This window comes from Penaeus japonicus, unplaced genomic scaffold, assembly GCF_977035675.1.
Source record: "Penaeus japonicus unplaced genomic scaffold, GWHDUDI00000001_assembly GWHDUDI00000024, whole genome shotgun sequence".
NCBI lineage: Eukaryota > Metazoa > Arthropoda > Malacostraca > Decapoda > Penaeidae > Penaeus > Penaeus japonicus.
In genome coordinates this window covers 20518802-20533801 of record NW_028234426.1, presented here as the reverse complement: position 1 = coordinate 20533801, position 15000 = coordinate 20518802, and the positions used below count along the sequence as shown (strand labels likewise).

At 43.3% G+C, this 15000-nt stretch overlaps 1 protein-coding gene and 1 long non-coding RNA gene across 3 annotated transcripts in view; one reads left to right on the top strand and one right to left on the bottom strand.

The window, feature by feature from the left end:
• LOC122246446 (inactive dipeptidyl peptidase 10) overlaps nucleotides 1-15000 on the top strand; it is a 474509-nt gene that overhangs the window by 190317 nt on the left and 269192 nt on the right. The gene's annotated exons all lie outside the window — the stretch shown is intronic.
• On the bottom strand, nucleotides 5566-6443 carry LOC147469083 (uncharacterized). The gene is made up of 2 exons (XR_015192180.1): nucleotides 6155-6443; nucleotides 5566-5969 (listed from the first exon to the last, which is right to left on the bottom strand). It is a non-coding gene; the product is annotated as an uncharacterized LOC147469083 (long non-coding RNA).

Here is a 15000-nt window from a genome sequence, read left to right as displayed (position 1 = left end):
CCTTTTATCCATTCCATATAAAATAAAATGTGGGGTATCACCTAAGGAAGAATGGAATGTACTATTAATACAAGACTGGATTGTCAATAGTGATTCATCCCATGTGTCCGATGTCGCATCAACAAGCGATCTCATTAATGAGAGGATGGAGGAGTTGAGCCTTTCTGTAATACCATTACTTTGTGGGCGGTAAGGGAGAATGTTAACACGAGTTACATTCATGATATCACATAACTTATCCATGACCTTGTTATGAAATTCAGTCCCGTTATCAGTTGAAAAATACATGGGGGCTGAATGTCTATGACAGAAGTCGTGAAAAGCATGTGCAACAACATTTGCTGTTTTGTTGGGGACGGGGACGAGTTCACAAAAACGAGTGAAGTTATCAATGAAGACTAAAATATAACGATTACCATTGCGAGAAGGTAGAAAACCTGACAATGTGTCGCAAGAGACTTTCTGGAAAGGAAAGTCTGGAATGTCATATTTCAATGCAGGGGCTGGGTCGTTGGTATTTCCTTTGTAATAAGGGCATTGCTTACAAGACTGAACATGCTTAGCAACTTTGCTAATAAGGTGTGGGAAGAAGAAGCGTTGCTGAGCTAAGTGAATTGCCTTATACTTACCACAGTGTGCAGCTTCTTTCGACTCATGGAAAAGAGGAAGGATTCGACCTTCAAGGGATTCAGGAATAACTACAAGTTTACGAGATGCCTTGAGCTTTCTTGTCCTATATCGAGACTTGTAGCAAAGTAGACCGTTAGCATCGAGGTAAAGTTGACTTACTCGAACATGTCTGCTAGGGGGAGGTCTTTCAATCCTTTCTAAAGCTTGAATTAAGGGTCCGTACAGATTATCATTACGTTGCGCTATCCGGATCTCGTCCTCCGTGGGTGGGTCCATGGGAGGTACGGCTGGGGCAGCCAAGACCGGGGCGGGAACAGAATGAATGGAGTCGGAACGGCAACCATTAACATGTGCAGACCGGATCTCGTCCTCCGAAGGATCCTCAACGGTAGGAGCGGCAGTATTTGCCAAGATCGGTGCAATGTCAGAGAATTTCACCTTGCGGAGGCAAAGGTGGGCGAGGAGCTAGATTCAGGCAGGTTGTGAGCGTCACAGAGGGGAGCGCGTGATAGCGCGTCGGCAACGACATTTTGTTTCCCGGGTAAGTAAACAATGGTGACGTCAAACTCTGCAAGAATTTCAATTGCGCGGGCGCGTCGTCCATGAGGGTCCCTACCCTTAAATATGGACGTGAGGGGGGAATGATCAGTGTGCACTTCTATCTGATATCCCAAGATTAGCTCTCGAAAATGACGGAGGGCCCATGTGATACTGAGTAATTCACGGTCCGTCGTGTGATAGCGTTTTTCCGCTGAATTGAGGGCGCGACTTGCAAAAGCAATGGGCTGCGTTTTTCCAGAATGGCCATGTTTCTGGTGGAGTACTGCTCCGAGCCCGAGGTTTGAGGCATCAGTGGTGAGGACAAAAGGCAAACTGAAATCGGGGAAGGCTAAGAGTGGAGCCTTAATTAGTCGCGATTTAAGAGTTGTAAATGCGGCTTTTTCCTCGTCTGTCCACTGCCAAGTTGTATCCTTTTTAAGGAGATGGTTAAGCGGTGTCGCGATGGACCCGTAACCTTGAATGAACGGCCTGTAAAAACCTGAAAGGCCTAAAAATGATTTCAATTCCTTCTGGTTCTTAGGTGTCGGAAAGTCGGCAATGGCTTTAACTTTTGAATCATTAGGTGCAATACCTTTAGATGACAAGGTATGGCCTAAGAATTCTAACTTAGACTTGAAGAATTGACATTTGCTAGGTTGAATACATAATCCTGCGGTTGATAGCCTATTGAAAACTTGGCGCAATTTATTCTCGTGTTCAGAGAGGGAGGGTGAACAAATTAAAATATCATCTAAATACACGAGGACCTGATCATTAATTAATCCTGATAGTACAAGTGACATTAATCTGCTAAATGTGAGAGGGGAATTGCGAAGGCCAAAAGGACATACTAAAAATTCAAAGTGTCCCATATGAGTCGAGAAAGCCGTATATGGCACGCTTTCAGGAGCCATAGGAACTTGCAGGAAGCCTTTAGCAAGGTCAATAGTTGAAAAAATCTTATTATTAGAGCCAATGTCTTGCAACAACAATCTAAGATTAGGAATTGGGAATGGTTCTGGCACTGTTACTTTATTCAACTTGCGATAGTCGACCACTGGGCGGAAAGTATTATCCTTCTTTGGAACAAGGAGGAGGGGAGAGGCCCAGGGTGAATTGCTTGGTTGAATAAGATTCATGTCTAACATTGTTTTAACTTCCTTTTCCAAGGCCTGTCGCTTCGAATGAGGGATCTTATAACTCGGTATGTACGAAGGCTTAGCATCAGGCTCGAGGGTAATGGAGTGTTGAAGCAATGTTGTTTTTCCGATCGGACGGTCCTTGGTTGGCAGTATGCTTGGGAATTCTTTAAATAAGTTATTCAAAATATCATATCCTTCATGAAAATCTAAATTTTGCTTTAGAACATGATCAGAGCACTGCTCATCAGGGGAAGATGATGTTGCAGTAAAAACAGGGGAGGGAACAGGTAAATAAAATTCGCAGATAGGCAAGTCTGTGAATTCATAAGATATTACAGGTACACCAGCGTTAATAGTCAATGGGGCTGGGGTAAGATTAAATACATGCACCTGACATCTATTATCAGTGATATTATACAAGGAAGGTAATGTTGCACAACCTTTTACTCGTATATTATCAGGTAATATCAAAGCGGTACCATTTGCCGAAGGACAAGAAACGTCTATCAGTAGATCATGAAATGCCGGGATAGTAGTGGTAGCACTAGCTATAAACTTTGGAGCATTGTCATTAGCGGTCCAAGATTTCGCACAGTCGTCAACGTGTTTTGCGCGCGAAGGTTTGCGTGATGCGGGTGCGCGCGCAGCGAGAGGAGAGGTGAAGCGAGGGCGGGTGGGAGGGGTAGGGGGGTGGTGGGTAGGAGAGGATGGAAAGTGAGGTGTAGACATGGTGTGACTATGGTCATGTGTGACTTCATAGATTGCCATTGCGGGTGTGAATGGGTCGGCATGCGTCCATAGGCAAGAGGGAGTCCTTAATAGGTAATTCTGACCATTAAAAGTAATGCTATTACTCTGAGGATGGAGGGAAATACCTGTACGGTATAAGAAATCATGACCCAACAAGAGGTGTCCCGGGGTAAAATTAGATTCTACTACGACAAACTTGTGAGCAAAAATTTCACTACCAAGAGAAATGTTAAGGACTTTGCTGCCTAAAGCTGATACCTTATCTCCTGTTATCCCGCAAATGGTGGTTTGACTCGGTTGCAATTCTAATGATAAATCAAAATTCCGCAAGGTATTCAACGAGACCACAGAACAAGAAGATCCGGTGTCTAAGAAGAAATATGCAGGCTTGTCATTCAATATGGATGGAAGCAAAGGCGGTTGAGTGATATCATTAGGGATGCAACTAGTCGAGACAATGTGATGTGTTACCGGTATTGTGCTTGTAGTGTCGCCGTGTCTGGGTGTTTTTGGCTTTTCCCTAAAAAATGGCGGTTTGCTTGGCGTTGCTGGAGCAATTTGTATGTTTGATCCACCTGGTCAGGGAACGCTGAGCAGTGAGGCCAAGGGTGTGAGCGTGTGCCATGATAAGGACAGTACGGTGTCGAATAACATGAGTCGGCACCGTGACCTTTCGCACAACAATTAAAACACTGATCTCTGTCTGGTGCCCAATTCGTGACACAAGGTTGTTTACGTCTGGGAACATGAGGTGAGTTAGATGACGGGGGAAAACGAGTCTTATGTCCCGTATTATATCTGTGAGGGGAGGTTTGTCTTGAGTGTTGCGCTTTCGTGTCATGGTTGTGGAACCGCGGGTTAGGGTTGCGTTGTGGTTTGTCGTTTGGTTGTTTGTGTTTGTTTGTGTTACGCAAGGGTGTGTTGTCTTGTGTGGTCGTGTTTGCCTTAGTCGTGGGAATGCCTGCGTTGACAGTTACTGTGGGAGCCTTCTCTCTGATAGACTTGGCAAATTCGCCGGGTAACTTAAGTAAATCAGTATCTTCACAGGGTTCCCAAACTTGCTCTTGTACAGAAGTAGGTAAAGAAGCAACAAGGATAGATTTGACCATATACGTCATAGAGGAGACGTGATGGTCGTTAAACAAGGACTTTACGTGGGAGTCATGGTTGTGGGGAATACTCTTAACCCATTTTGAAACTTGAACCCGAAGCTGATTGATAAAGAATCGAATGTCTTCTTCGGACAAGGAAGCAGGCTTTAATTGAATAAGTCTCGCGAACTGAATATGGTGACTTACATCTAAGGATTTGAACGAAGATCTAAATATATCCTGGAAATAACTCCAACTGCGCAATTCGGATGGCAATGTTTTAAAGGCGTTAATTGCGTTACGTACTTTCGCTGAGGTAAGCTCTAAACGTGTTTCAGCCGCGTTTACGCATTTATTGCCGAAAGAGGGGTCATCTCTAGACATTCCACCTTGAATAATCATAGATTCAACATTTTCCAAGAAATCTTCAACCGGAATGGACGAGCCATCAAATTTCTGTACGATATTGAATGTTTGGTGAGGTTGGAAAGTCATGTTGGAGAAGGGGGGCGGGTGGGGGTCAGGTCAGAGGGTGGGACAGTGGTGGAATTAGCAGTTGAGGGGTTGTGGGGGGTCAGAGATGATCGGGAAACGGGACGGGAGGGAGAATGGGAAGGTACAGTATCCAACCCAAAGAAAATTTCGGTAGTTTCCCTGAGATTTCTGAACACTTTACCACTTCGTAATTCACTCATGAATAGGCGCGAGAAAGAAATCCAATCACTTCACAATAGAAAGAAAAAAAGAAAAGAAAGTGGGTAACACAAGGCACAACACTAGGGTGTGAAAAACAATTAAGAGTAAGAAAAATGACACGAGGGATATCGACCTTAGTCGCAACTAACCTTCATTACCGATGTCTTCGTCCTGTCAGTCAACTTGATGCGCTGTATGCTGTGAGACACTGGAAAAAATGTTCGCGATGGTGGTACGTAGCTAATTATTGTACCAATTATTGCGAAAAAAAGAAACGTGAGGTTCTCATCTTATGCTGCCACCAGATTATGTGATGGGTATAGATTACTCTAATATCCACACATAGAGAAATATAAGGTTGGTGTCAAACACAGCAGCTGATACAATAACAATATATTATAACTTCAATAATATGACACGATATAATATATATATATATAGATATAACAAGAAATGACTCTGGAAATAAAGATCGGGATTAGCACTAGTTCACAATAGTAGATGTAGGAGTGCGAGTGGTAGATGCTGGTGATTAAGGTCAAGGACCTCGAGTGACTTCGCTATCGTCAGTATATCTCAGGACGGCTCGCTAGGCGGGGCGATGAGCCGTCTACAGCCAATGTGATGGGTATAGATTACTCTAATATCCACACATAGAGAAATATAAGGTTGGTGTCAAACACAGCAGCTGATACAATAACAATATATTATAACATCAATAATATGACACGATATAATATATATATATATAGATATAACAAGAAATGACTCTGGAAATAAAGATCGGGATTAGCACTAGTTCACAATAGTAGATGTAGGAGTGCGAGTGGTAGATGCTGGTGATTAAGGTCAAGGACCTCGAGTGACTTCGCTATCGTCAGTATATCTCAGGACGGCTCGCTAGGCGGGGCGATGAGCCGTCTACAGGAAAGTAGGCGTAGCTATTCCAAGTGTCAGCTTGGGTCGCGATTTCCTGATTGGCTGACTTCGGTTCATCATAATTCATAGGTCCGCCCTCGGGTCAGCCTTTGAGGGTGATATTCCTATGATGTGGAGATGACCAGAATATCCAGAAGGGCTAAAGTTGCAGGTGCTGTCTTTAACGAATCTTTGCCCGATCCTGGGGGATATACGAAATCCGATAATTGTGAAGGTCACATCTGTGTATTGTAATTTGATCATGTATCTCAGGTCAGACATATGCTCTGTTAACCGTTAAACATAAATACTTTCATATCGCTCTACCATGCTACCCCAAATCGTCCCGATTTGGTAAGAAATAAAGTAGGAAGCTTTATACTTAACTGAGGATAAGAATTCCTTGATCAGGGGAACTCTATAAGAGTAGTATACGAAGAGACAGCAACATCCGGCAGATTCTTGATTAATGCACAATACTACACGGAATTGCAGCATGGCAGGCCTCGAGATCAGCTCCGGAATTACAGGTTTAACACACCTGGGAGGGGTGCTTTTCTGCATCCGTCAATATCATAACTTGAAAAAAGTATAAGTACCTGGCGCCTTACATGGCTTTAGAGAGGTAAGTGGGGACGTAGGGTAGAAGGCATAGTTCGATATATGAAAAGGAAAATAATTCGTGCAACAAGGAAAAAAAACGTGAGTTAGTAATATATTGTATCAAAATGTTTTTTTTTTTTTATGTAATTTTTTTTTTTTTGTATTATTATTCTTAATATTTATAATTTTTTTTTGGATTTGATTTTTTTTTTTCTTATAATATTATATTGCATGAGGGTAACTGGTATATGCAACAGAATCATGGGTATGTTTTACTTGCTTGTTTTTCAATGCAACTCGCCTGTAGGTGATGCAATAGCACGCTCTTAGGGTTACTAGCAACATACACATTCCGGCGACGGTAACGTATACGGGATAAACGTAGGTTGCGTGGAACGGGCTGAGCGGGGTAAATGCATCAAGCTGTTGCAAAGTAGGCATCTGTTGAAAGGTTATACTAGGAAGAGAAATGTTATAGGGTGGCAATGATACCGACATGGGCTGCAGGTAGGAGGTATTCATTGCAATCTTCCTTGTGTAGGTATGGGTAGCTGGAATAAATAAGGATAAGGAAGTCAGTTCACATGAGGCTGGAAGAACAAAAGTACCTTGTAGAACAACATCAGGTTTATGCTTGTTACACATAACTGTAGTTGTAGTAGCAGAGAGACCTGAAATTGTGAGGTAAGATTTTAGAGTAGAGTAGAACTGAATTCGTTGCCTTAGAGGAAAAAGAGAGGCTTAACATTAGCAGAGGAGATATTGTGGAGAATAGGGCGTAAGTCATGTGGAGTAATGAGACTGGGAAGCACTTCGCCTGCTGTTGCTGAAATCAACGAGTTGGTTATTGAGTTAGGAAAGTAGCCAGGCCGGAGAAATCAGCAATCGGCTGAAGCGAAATTTTGACTTCCACATTGTTTGTTACTGGTAAGACTAGCCCATGGTCCTCAACGAAGGCTCCTGGCACTGCGCGAAGCCTAGGGGGTAGGGCATGGCGGTCGGCAGACGCCAATGCGAAGAATGATAAGCCCAAGAGGAGTAAGGTCTGGAAGATAAAAATCAATTAGTGTTCGTCGGCCGGGGGAGAATAGTACTTGTGAGCAAGCTTTAGGACGTCGAAATGAGACCAAGATTGTTCACCTGACTGTATGCATTTAATGTAGGCCTTGTTGTTCTTTACACTAATTACTCTAAATGGACCTTCAAATCTAGGAGCAAGCTTTGACTTAATATTGAGTGGTTGGTTGACTTTTCTAAATACTAATGCTCCAACTTCAATGTCCTTGTGGCGGGCCACTTTGTGTTGAAATGACAGTATTTTATCTCTGGAATTAGTCAAATGCTTCTTTGTGATCTGAAAGATGGACTTATTTCTATTTAGGAGATACTCTGCATAATTATCATTATATGAAGGAACTTGATTTTCATCAAAGAGGTCATAGGGTAGCCTTTTATCCATTCCATATAAAATAAAATGTGGGGTATCACCTAAGGAAGAATGGAATGTACTATTAATACAAGACTGGATTGTCAATAGTGATTCATCCCATGTGTCCGATGTCGCATCAACAAGCGATCTCATTAATGAGAGGATGGAGGAGTTGAGCCTTTCTGTAATACCATTACTTTGTGGGCGGTAAGGGAGAATGTTAACACGAGTTACATTCATGATATCACATAACTTATCCATGACCTTGTTATGAAATTCAGTCCCGTTATCAGTTGAAAAATACATGGGGGCTGAATGTCTATGACAGAAGTCGTGAAAAGCATGTGCAACAACATTTGCTGTTTTGTTGGGGACGGGGACGAGTTCACAAAAACGAGTGAAGTTATCAATGAAGACTAAAATATAACGATTACCATTGCGAGAAGGTAGAAAACCTGACAATGTGTCGCAAGAGACTTTCTGGAAAGGAAAGTCTGGAATGTCATATTTCAATGCAGGGGCTGGGTCGTTGGTATTTCCTTTGTAATAAGGGCATTGCTTACAAGACTGAACATGCTTAGCAACTTTGCTAATAAGGTGTGGGAAGAAGAAGCGTTGCTGAGCTAAGTGAATTGCCTTATACTTACCACAGTGTGCAGCTTCTTTCGACTCATGGAAAAGAGGAAGGATTCGACCTTCAAGGGATTCAGGAATAACTACAAGTTTACGAGATGCCTTGAGCTTTCTTGTCCTATATCGAGACTTGTAGCAAAGTAGACCGTTAGCATCGAGGTAAAGTTGACTTACTCGAACATGTCTGCTAGGGGGAGGTCTTTCAATCCTTTCTAAAGCTTGAATTAAGGGTCCGTACAGATTATCATTACGTTGCGCTATCCGGATCTCGTCCTCCGTGGGTGGGTCCATGGGAGGTACGGCTGGGGCAGCCAAGACCGGGGCGGGAACAGAATGAATGGAGTCGGAACGGCAACCATTAACATGTGCAGACCGGATCTCGTCCTCCGAAGGATCCTCAACGGTAGGAGCGGCAGTATTTGCCAAGATCGGTGCAATGTCAGAGAATTTCACCTTGCGGGAGGCAAAGGTGGGCGAGGAGCTAGATTCAGGCAGGTTGTGAGCGTCACAGAGGGGAGCGCGTGATAGCGCGTCGGCAACGACATTTTGTTTCCCGGGTAAGTAAACAATGGTGACGTCAAACTCTGCAAGAATTTCAATTGCGCGGGCGCGTCGTCCATGAGGGTCCCTACCCTTAAATATGGACGTGAGGGGGGAATGATCAGTGTGCACTTCTATCTGATATCCCAAGATTAGCTCTCGAAAATGACGGAGGGCCCATGTGATACTGAGTAATTCACGGTCCGTCGTGTGATAGCGTTTTTCCGCTGAATTGAGGGCGCGACTTGCAAAAGCAATGGGCTGCGTTTTTCCAGAATGGCCATGTTTCTGGTGGAGTACTGCTCCGAGCCCGAGGTTTGAGGCATCAGTGGTGAGGACAAAAGGCAAACTGAAATCGGGGAAGGCTAAGAGTGGAGCCTTAATTAGTCGCGATTTAAGAGTTGAAAATGCGGCTTTTTCCTCGTCTGTCCACTGCCAAGTTGTATCCTTTTTAAGGAGATGGTTAAGCGGCGTCGCGATGGACCCGTAACCTTGAATGAACGGCCTGTAAAAACCTGAAAGGCCTAAAAATGACTTCAATTCCTTCTGGTTCTTAGGTGTTGGAAAGTCGGCAATGGCTTTAACTTTTGAATCATTAGGTGCAATACCTTTAGATGACAAGGTATGGCCTAAGAATTCTAACTTAGACTTGAAGAACTGACATTTGCTAGGTTGAATACATAATCCTGCAGTTGATAGCCTATTGAAAACCTGGCGCAATTTCTTCTCGTGTTCAGAGAGGGAGGGTGAGCAAATTAAAATATCATCTAAATACACGAGGACCTGATCATTAATTAATCCTGAGAGTACAAGTGACATTAATCTGCTAAATGTGAGAGGGGAATTGCGAAGGCCGAAAGGGCATACTAAAAATTCAAAGTGTCCCATATGAGTCGAGAAAGCCGTATATGGCACGCTTTCAGGAGCCATAGGAACTTGCAGGAAGCCTTTAGCAAGGTCAATAGTTGAAAAAATCTTATTATTAGAGCCAATGTCTTGCAACAACAATCTAAGATTAGGAATTGGGAATGGTTCTGGCACTGTTACTTTATTCAACTTGCGATAGTCGACCACTGGGCGGAAAGTATTATCCTTCTTTGGAACAAGGAGGAGGGGAGAGGCCCAGGGTGAATTGCTTGGTTGAATAAGATTCATGTCTAACATTGTTTTAACTTCCTTTTCCAAGGCCTGTCGCTTCGAATGAGGGATCTTATAACTCGGTATGTACGAAGGCTTAGCATCAGGCTCGAGGGTAATGGAGTGTTGAAGCAATGTTGTTTTTCCGATAGGACGGTCCTTGGTTGGCAGTACGCTTGGGAATTCTTTAAATAAGGTATGCAAAATATCATATCCTTCATGAAAATCTAAATTTTGCTTTAGGACATGATCAGAGCTCTGCTCGTCAGGGGAAGATGATGTTGCAGAAAAAACAGGGGAGGGAACAGGTAAATCAAATTCGCAGATAGGCAAGTCTGTGAATTCATAAGATATTACAGGTACACCAGCGTTAATAGTCAATGGGGCCGGGGTAAGATTAAATACATGTACCTGACATCTATTATCAGTGATATTATACAAGGAAGGTAATGTTGCACAACCTTTTACTCGTATATTATCAGGTAATATCAAAGCAGTACCATTTGCCGAAGGACAAGAAACGTCTATCAGTAGATCATGAAATGCCGGGATAGTAGTGGTAGCACTAGCTATAAACTTAGGAGCATTATCATTAGCGGTCCAAGATTTCGCACAGTCGTCAACGTGTTTCGCGCGCGAAGGTTTGCGTGATGCGGGTGCGCGCGCAGCGAGAGGAGAGGTGAAGCGAGGGCGGGTGGGAGGGGTAAGGGGGTGGTGGGTAGGAGAGGATGGGAAGTGAGGTGTAGACATGGTGTGACTATGGTCATGTGTGACTTCATAGATTGCCATTGCGGGTGTGAATGGGTCGGCATGCGTCCATAGGCAAGAGGGAGTCCTTAATAGGTAATTCTGACCATTAAAAGTAATGCTATTACTCTGAGGATGGAGGGAAATTCCTGTACGGTATAAGAAATCATGACCCAACAAAAGGTGTCCGGGGGTAAAATTAGATTCTACAACGACAAACTTGTGAGCAAAAATTTCACTACCAAGAGAAATGTTAAGGACTTTGCTGCCTAAAGCTGATACCTTATCTCCTGTTATCCCGCAAATGGTGGTTTGACTCGGTTGCAATTCTAATGATAAATCAAAATTCCGCAAGGTATTCAACGAGACCACAGAACAAGAAGATCCGGTGTCTAAGAAGAAATATGCAGGCTTGTCATTCAATATGGATGGAAGCAATGGCGGCTGAGTGATATCATTAGGGATGCAACTAGTCGAGACAATGTGGTGTGTTACCGGTATTGTGCTTGTAGTGTCGCCGTGTCTGGGTGTTTTTGGCTTTTCCCTAAAAAATGGCGGTTTGCTTGGCGTTGCTGGAGCAATTTGTATGTTTGATCCACTTGGTCAGGGAACGCCGAGCAGTGAGGCCAAGGGTGTGAGCGCGTGCCATGATAAGGACAGTACGGTGTCGAATAACATGAGTCGGCACCGTGACCTTTCGCACAACAATTAAAACACTGATCTCTGTCTGGTGCCCAATTCGTGACACAAGGTTGTTTACGTCTGGGAACATGAGGTGAGTTAGATGACGGGGGAAAACGAGTCTTATGTCCCGCATTAGATCTGTGAGGGGAGGTTTGTCTTGAGTGTTGTGTTTTCGTGTCATGGTTGTGGAACCGCGGGTTAGGGTTGCGTTGTGGTTTGTCGTTTGGTTGTTTGTGTTTGTTTGTGTTACGCAAGGGTGTGTTGTCTTGTGTGGTCGTGTTTGCCTTAGTCGTGGGAATGCCTGCATTGACTGATACTGCGGGAGCCTTTTCTCTGATAGACTTGGCAAATTCGCCGGGTAATTTCAGTAAATCAGTATCTTCACAGGGTTCCCAAACTTGTTCTTGTACAGAAGTAGGTAAAGAAGCAACTAGGATAGATTTGACCATATACGTCATAGAGGAGACGTGATGGTCGTTAAACAAGGACTTTACGTGGGAGTCATGGTTGTGGGGAATACTCTTAACCCATTTTGAAACTTGAACCCGAAGCTGATTGATAAAGAATCGAATGTCTTCTTCGGACAAGGAAGCAGGCTTTAATTGAATAAGTCTCGCGAACTGAATATGGTGACTTACATCTAAGGATTTGAACGAAGATCTAAATATATCCTGGAAATAACTCCAACTGCGCAATTCGGATGGCAATGTTTTAAAGGCGTTAATTGCGTTACGTACTTTCGCTGAGGTAAGCTCTAAACGTGTTTCAGCCGCGTTTACGCATTTATTGCCGAAAGAGGGGTCATCTCTAGACATTCCACCTTGAATAATCATAGATTCAACATTTTCCAAGAAATCTTCAACCGGAATGGACGAGCCATCAAATTTCTGTACGATATTGAATGTTTGGTGAGGTTGGAAAGTCATGTTGGAGAAGGGGGGGCGGGTGGGGGTCAGGTCAGAGGGTGGGACAGTGGTGGAATTAGCAGTTGAGGGGTTGTGGGGGGTCAGAGATGATCGGGAAACGGGACGGGAGGGAGAATGGGAAGGTACAGTATCCAACCCAAAGAAAATTTCGGTAGTTTCCCTGAGATTTCTGAACACTTTACCACTTCGTAATTCACTCATGAATAGGCGCGAGAAAGAAATCCAATCACTTCACAATAGAAAGAAAAAAAAGAAAAGAAAGTGGGTAACACAAGGCACAACACTAGGGTGTGAAAAACAATTAAGAGTAAGAAAAATGACACGAGGGATATCGACCTTAGTCGCAACTAACCTTCATTACCGATGTCTTCGTCCTGTCAGTCAACTTGATGCGCTGTATGCTGTGAGACACTGGAAAAAATGTTCGCGATGGTGGTACGTAGCTAATTATTGTACCAATTATTGCGAAAAAAAGAAACGTGAGGTTCTCATCGTAGGCTGCCACCAGATTATGTGATGGGTATAGATTACTCTAATATCCACACATAGAGAAATATAAGGTTGGTGTCAAACACAGCAGCTGATACAATAACAATATATTATAACTTCAATAATATGACACGATATAATATATATATATATATAAATATAACAAGGAATGATTCTGGAAATAAAGATCGGGATTAGCACTAGTTCACTATAGTAGATGTAGGAGTGCGAGTGGTAGATGTTGGTGATTAAGGTCAAGGACCTCGAGTGACTTCGCTATCGTCAGTATATCTTAGGACGGCTCGCTAGGCGGGGCGATGAGCCATCTGCAGGAAAGTAGGCGTAGCTATTCCAAGTGTCAGCTTGGGTCGCGATTTCCTGATTGGCTGACTTCGGTTCATCATAATTCATAGGTCCGCCCTCGGGTCAGCCTTTGAGGGTGATATTCCTATGATGGAGAGATGACCAGAATTTCCAGAAGGGCTAAAGTTGCAGGTGCTGTCTTTAACGAATCTTTGCCCGATCCTGGGGGATATACGAAATCCGATAATTGTGAAGGTCACATCTGTGTATTGTAATTTGATCATGTATCTCAGGTCAGACATATGCTCTGTTAACCGTTAAACATAAATACTTTCATACACACACACACACACACACACACACATATATATATATATCTATTTCTATATCTATATATATACATATATATATATATATATATATATATATATATATATATATATACATAAATATATATACATATGTGTGTGAGTGTATGTGTGTGTGTGTGTGTGTGTGTGTGTGTGAATACACAAATATGTTTATATATATATATATATATATATATATATATATATATATATATATATATATATGTGTGTGTGTGTGTGTGTGTGTGTGTGTGTGTGTGTGTGTGTGTGTGTGTGTGTATCTCTCTCGCTCTCTCTTTCTCTCTCTCTCTTCCCTCTCGCTCTCATTCTCTCTCTCTCTCTCTCTCTCTCTCTCTCTCTCTCTCTCTCTCTCTCTCTCTCTCTCTCTCTCTCTCTCTCTCTCTCTCTCTCTCTCTCTCTCTCTCTCTCTCTCTCTCTCTCTCTCTCTCTCTCTCTCTCCTTCTCTCTCTCTCTCTTAACCCCCTCCCAGTTATTTCGTGTCCGGCATTTTCATACTCACCCCAGGCCTGACAGAGAACCTCTCACAAAGCTAAATTGAGTAATTTAGTCGAACAAAGAGCCATGAACTCGCACCAGGAGAATAAATTCTTCATTCACTTGGGCCTGAATTAGTTCATTTGAATTTTAACCGAAGATTAAGAAGATGAAGAAGAAAAGGGAGCAAGATCAGGAGGAGGGGGAGGTAGAGGAGGAGCAGATATGGAGGGTGAGGAGGGCTAGGAGGAGGAGGAAGGGGAAGAGGAGGAGGACGGGGAGGAGGAGCAGGAGAATTGGAGGGTAGGGAGGGCGAGGAGGAGGAGAAAAGGGGGGGGGGAGAAGGACGAAGGAGATAGATGAAAGGAGTTTCAAAAGCTTTGATCACTTATCGGCAACTGATCCCAAGATACACAAGTCTTCAGCTGCAGTCTATCTTTTAATCTCTTTTATTTGCTTCCTTTAATCTGCTTCCCTCTCCTTTCGTTCGATTTTTTTCTTTTTCACCCTGTTCTCTCTCTCTCTCTCTCTCTCTCTCTCTCTCTCTCTCTCTCTCTCTCTCTCTCTCTCTCTCTCTCTCTCTCTCTCTCTCTCTCTCTCTCTCTCTCTCTCTCTCTCTCTATTTCTCTCTCTCTATTTCTCTCTTTCCTTTCACTATCTTTCTCTCACTTTCTTTTCTCACTCTCTCTCTCTAACTTTCTTCTCTCTCTCTCTCTCTCTCTCTCTCTCTCTCTCTCTCTCTCTCTCTCTCTCTCTCTCTCTCTCTCTCTCTCTCTCTCTCTTTCTTTCAATCTCTCTCTCAGTGAAAGTATGAACAATGTCGTAATTATCGTACATCGCGAAACTGAAACTTGAGCTCGGGTCTCGTCAGGAGTCCACCTGATATCGCGAAGGTAT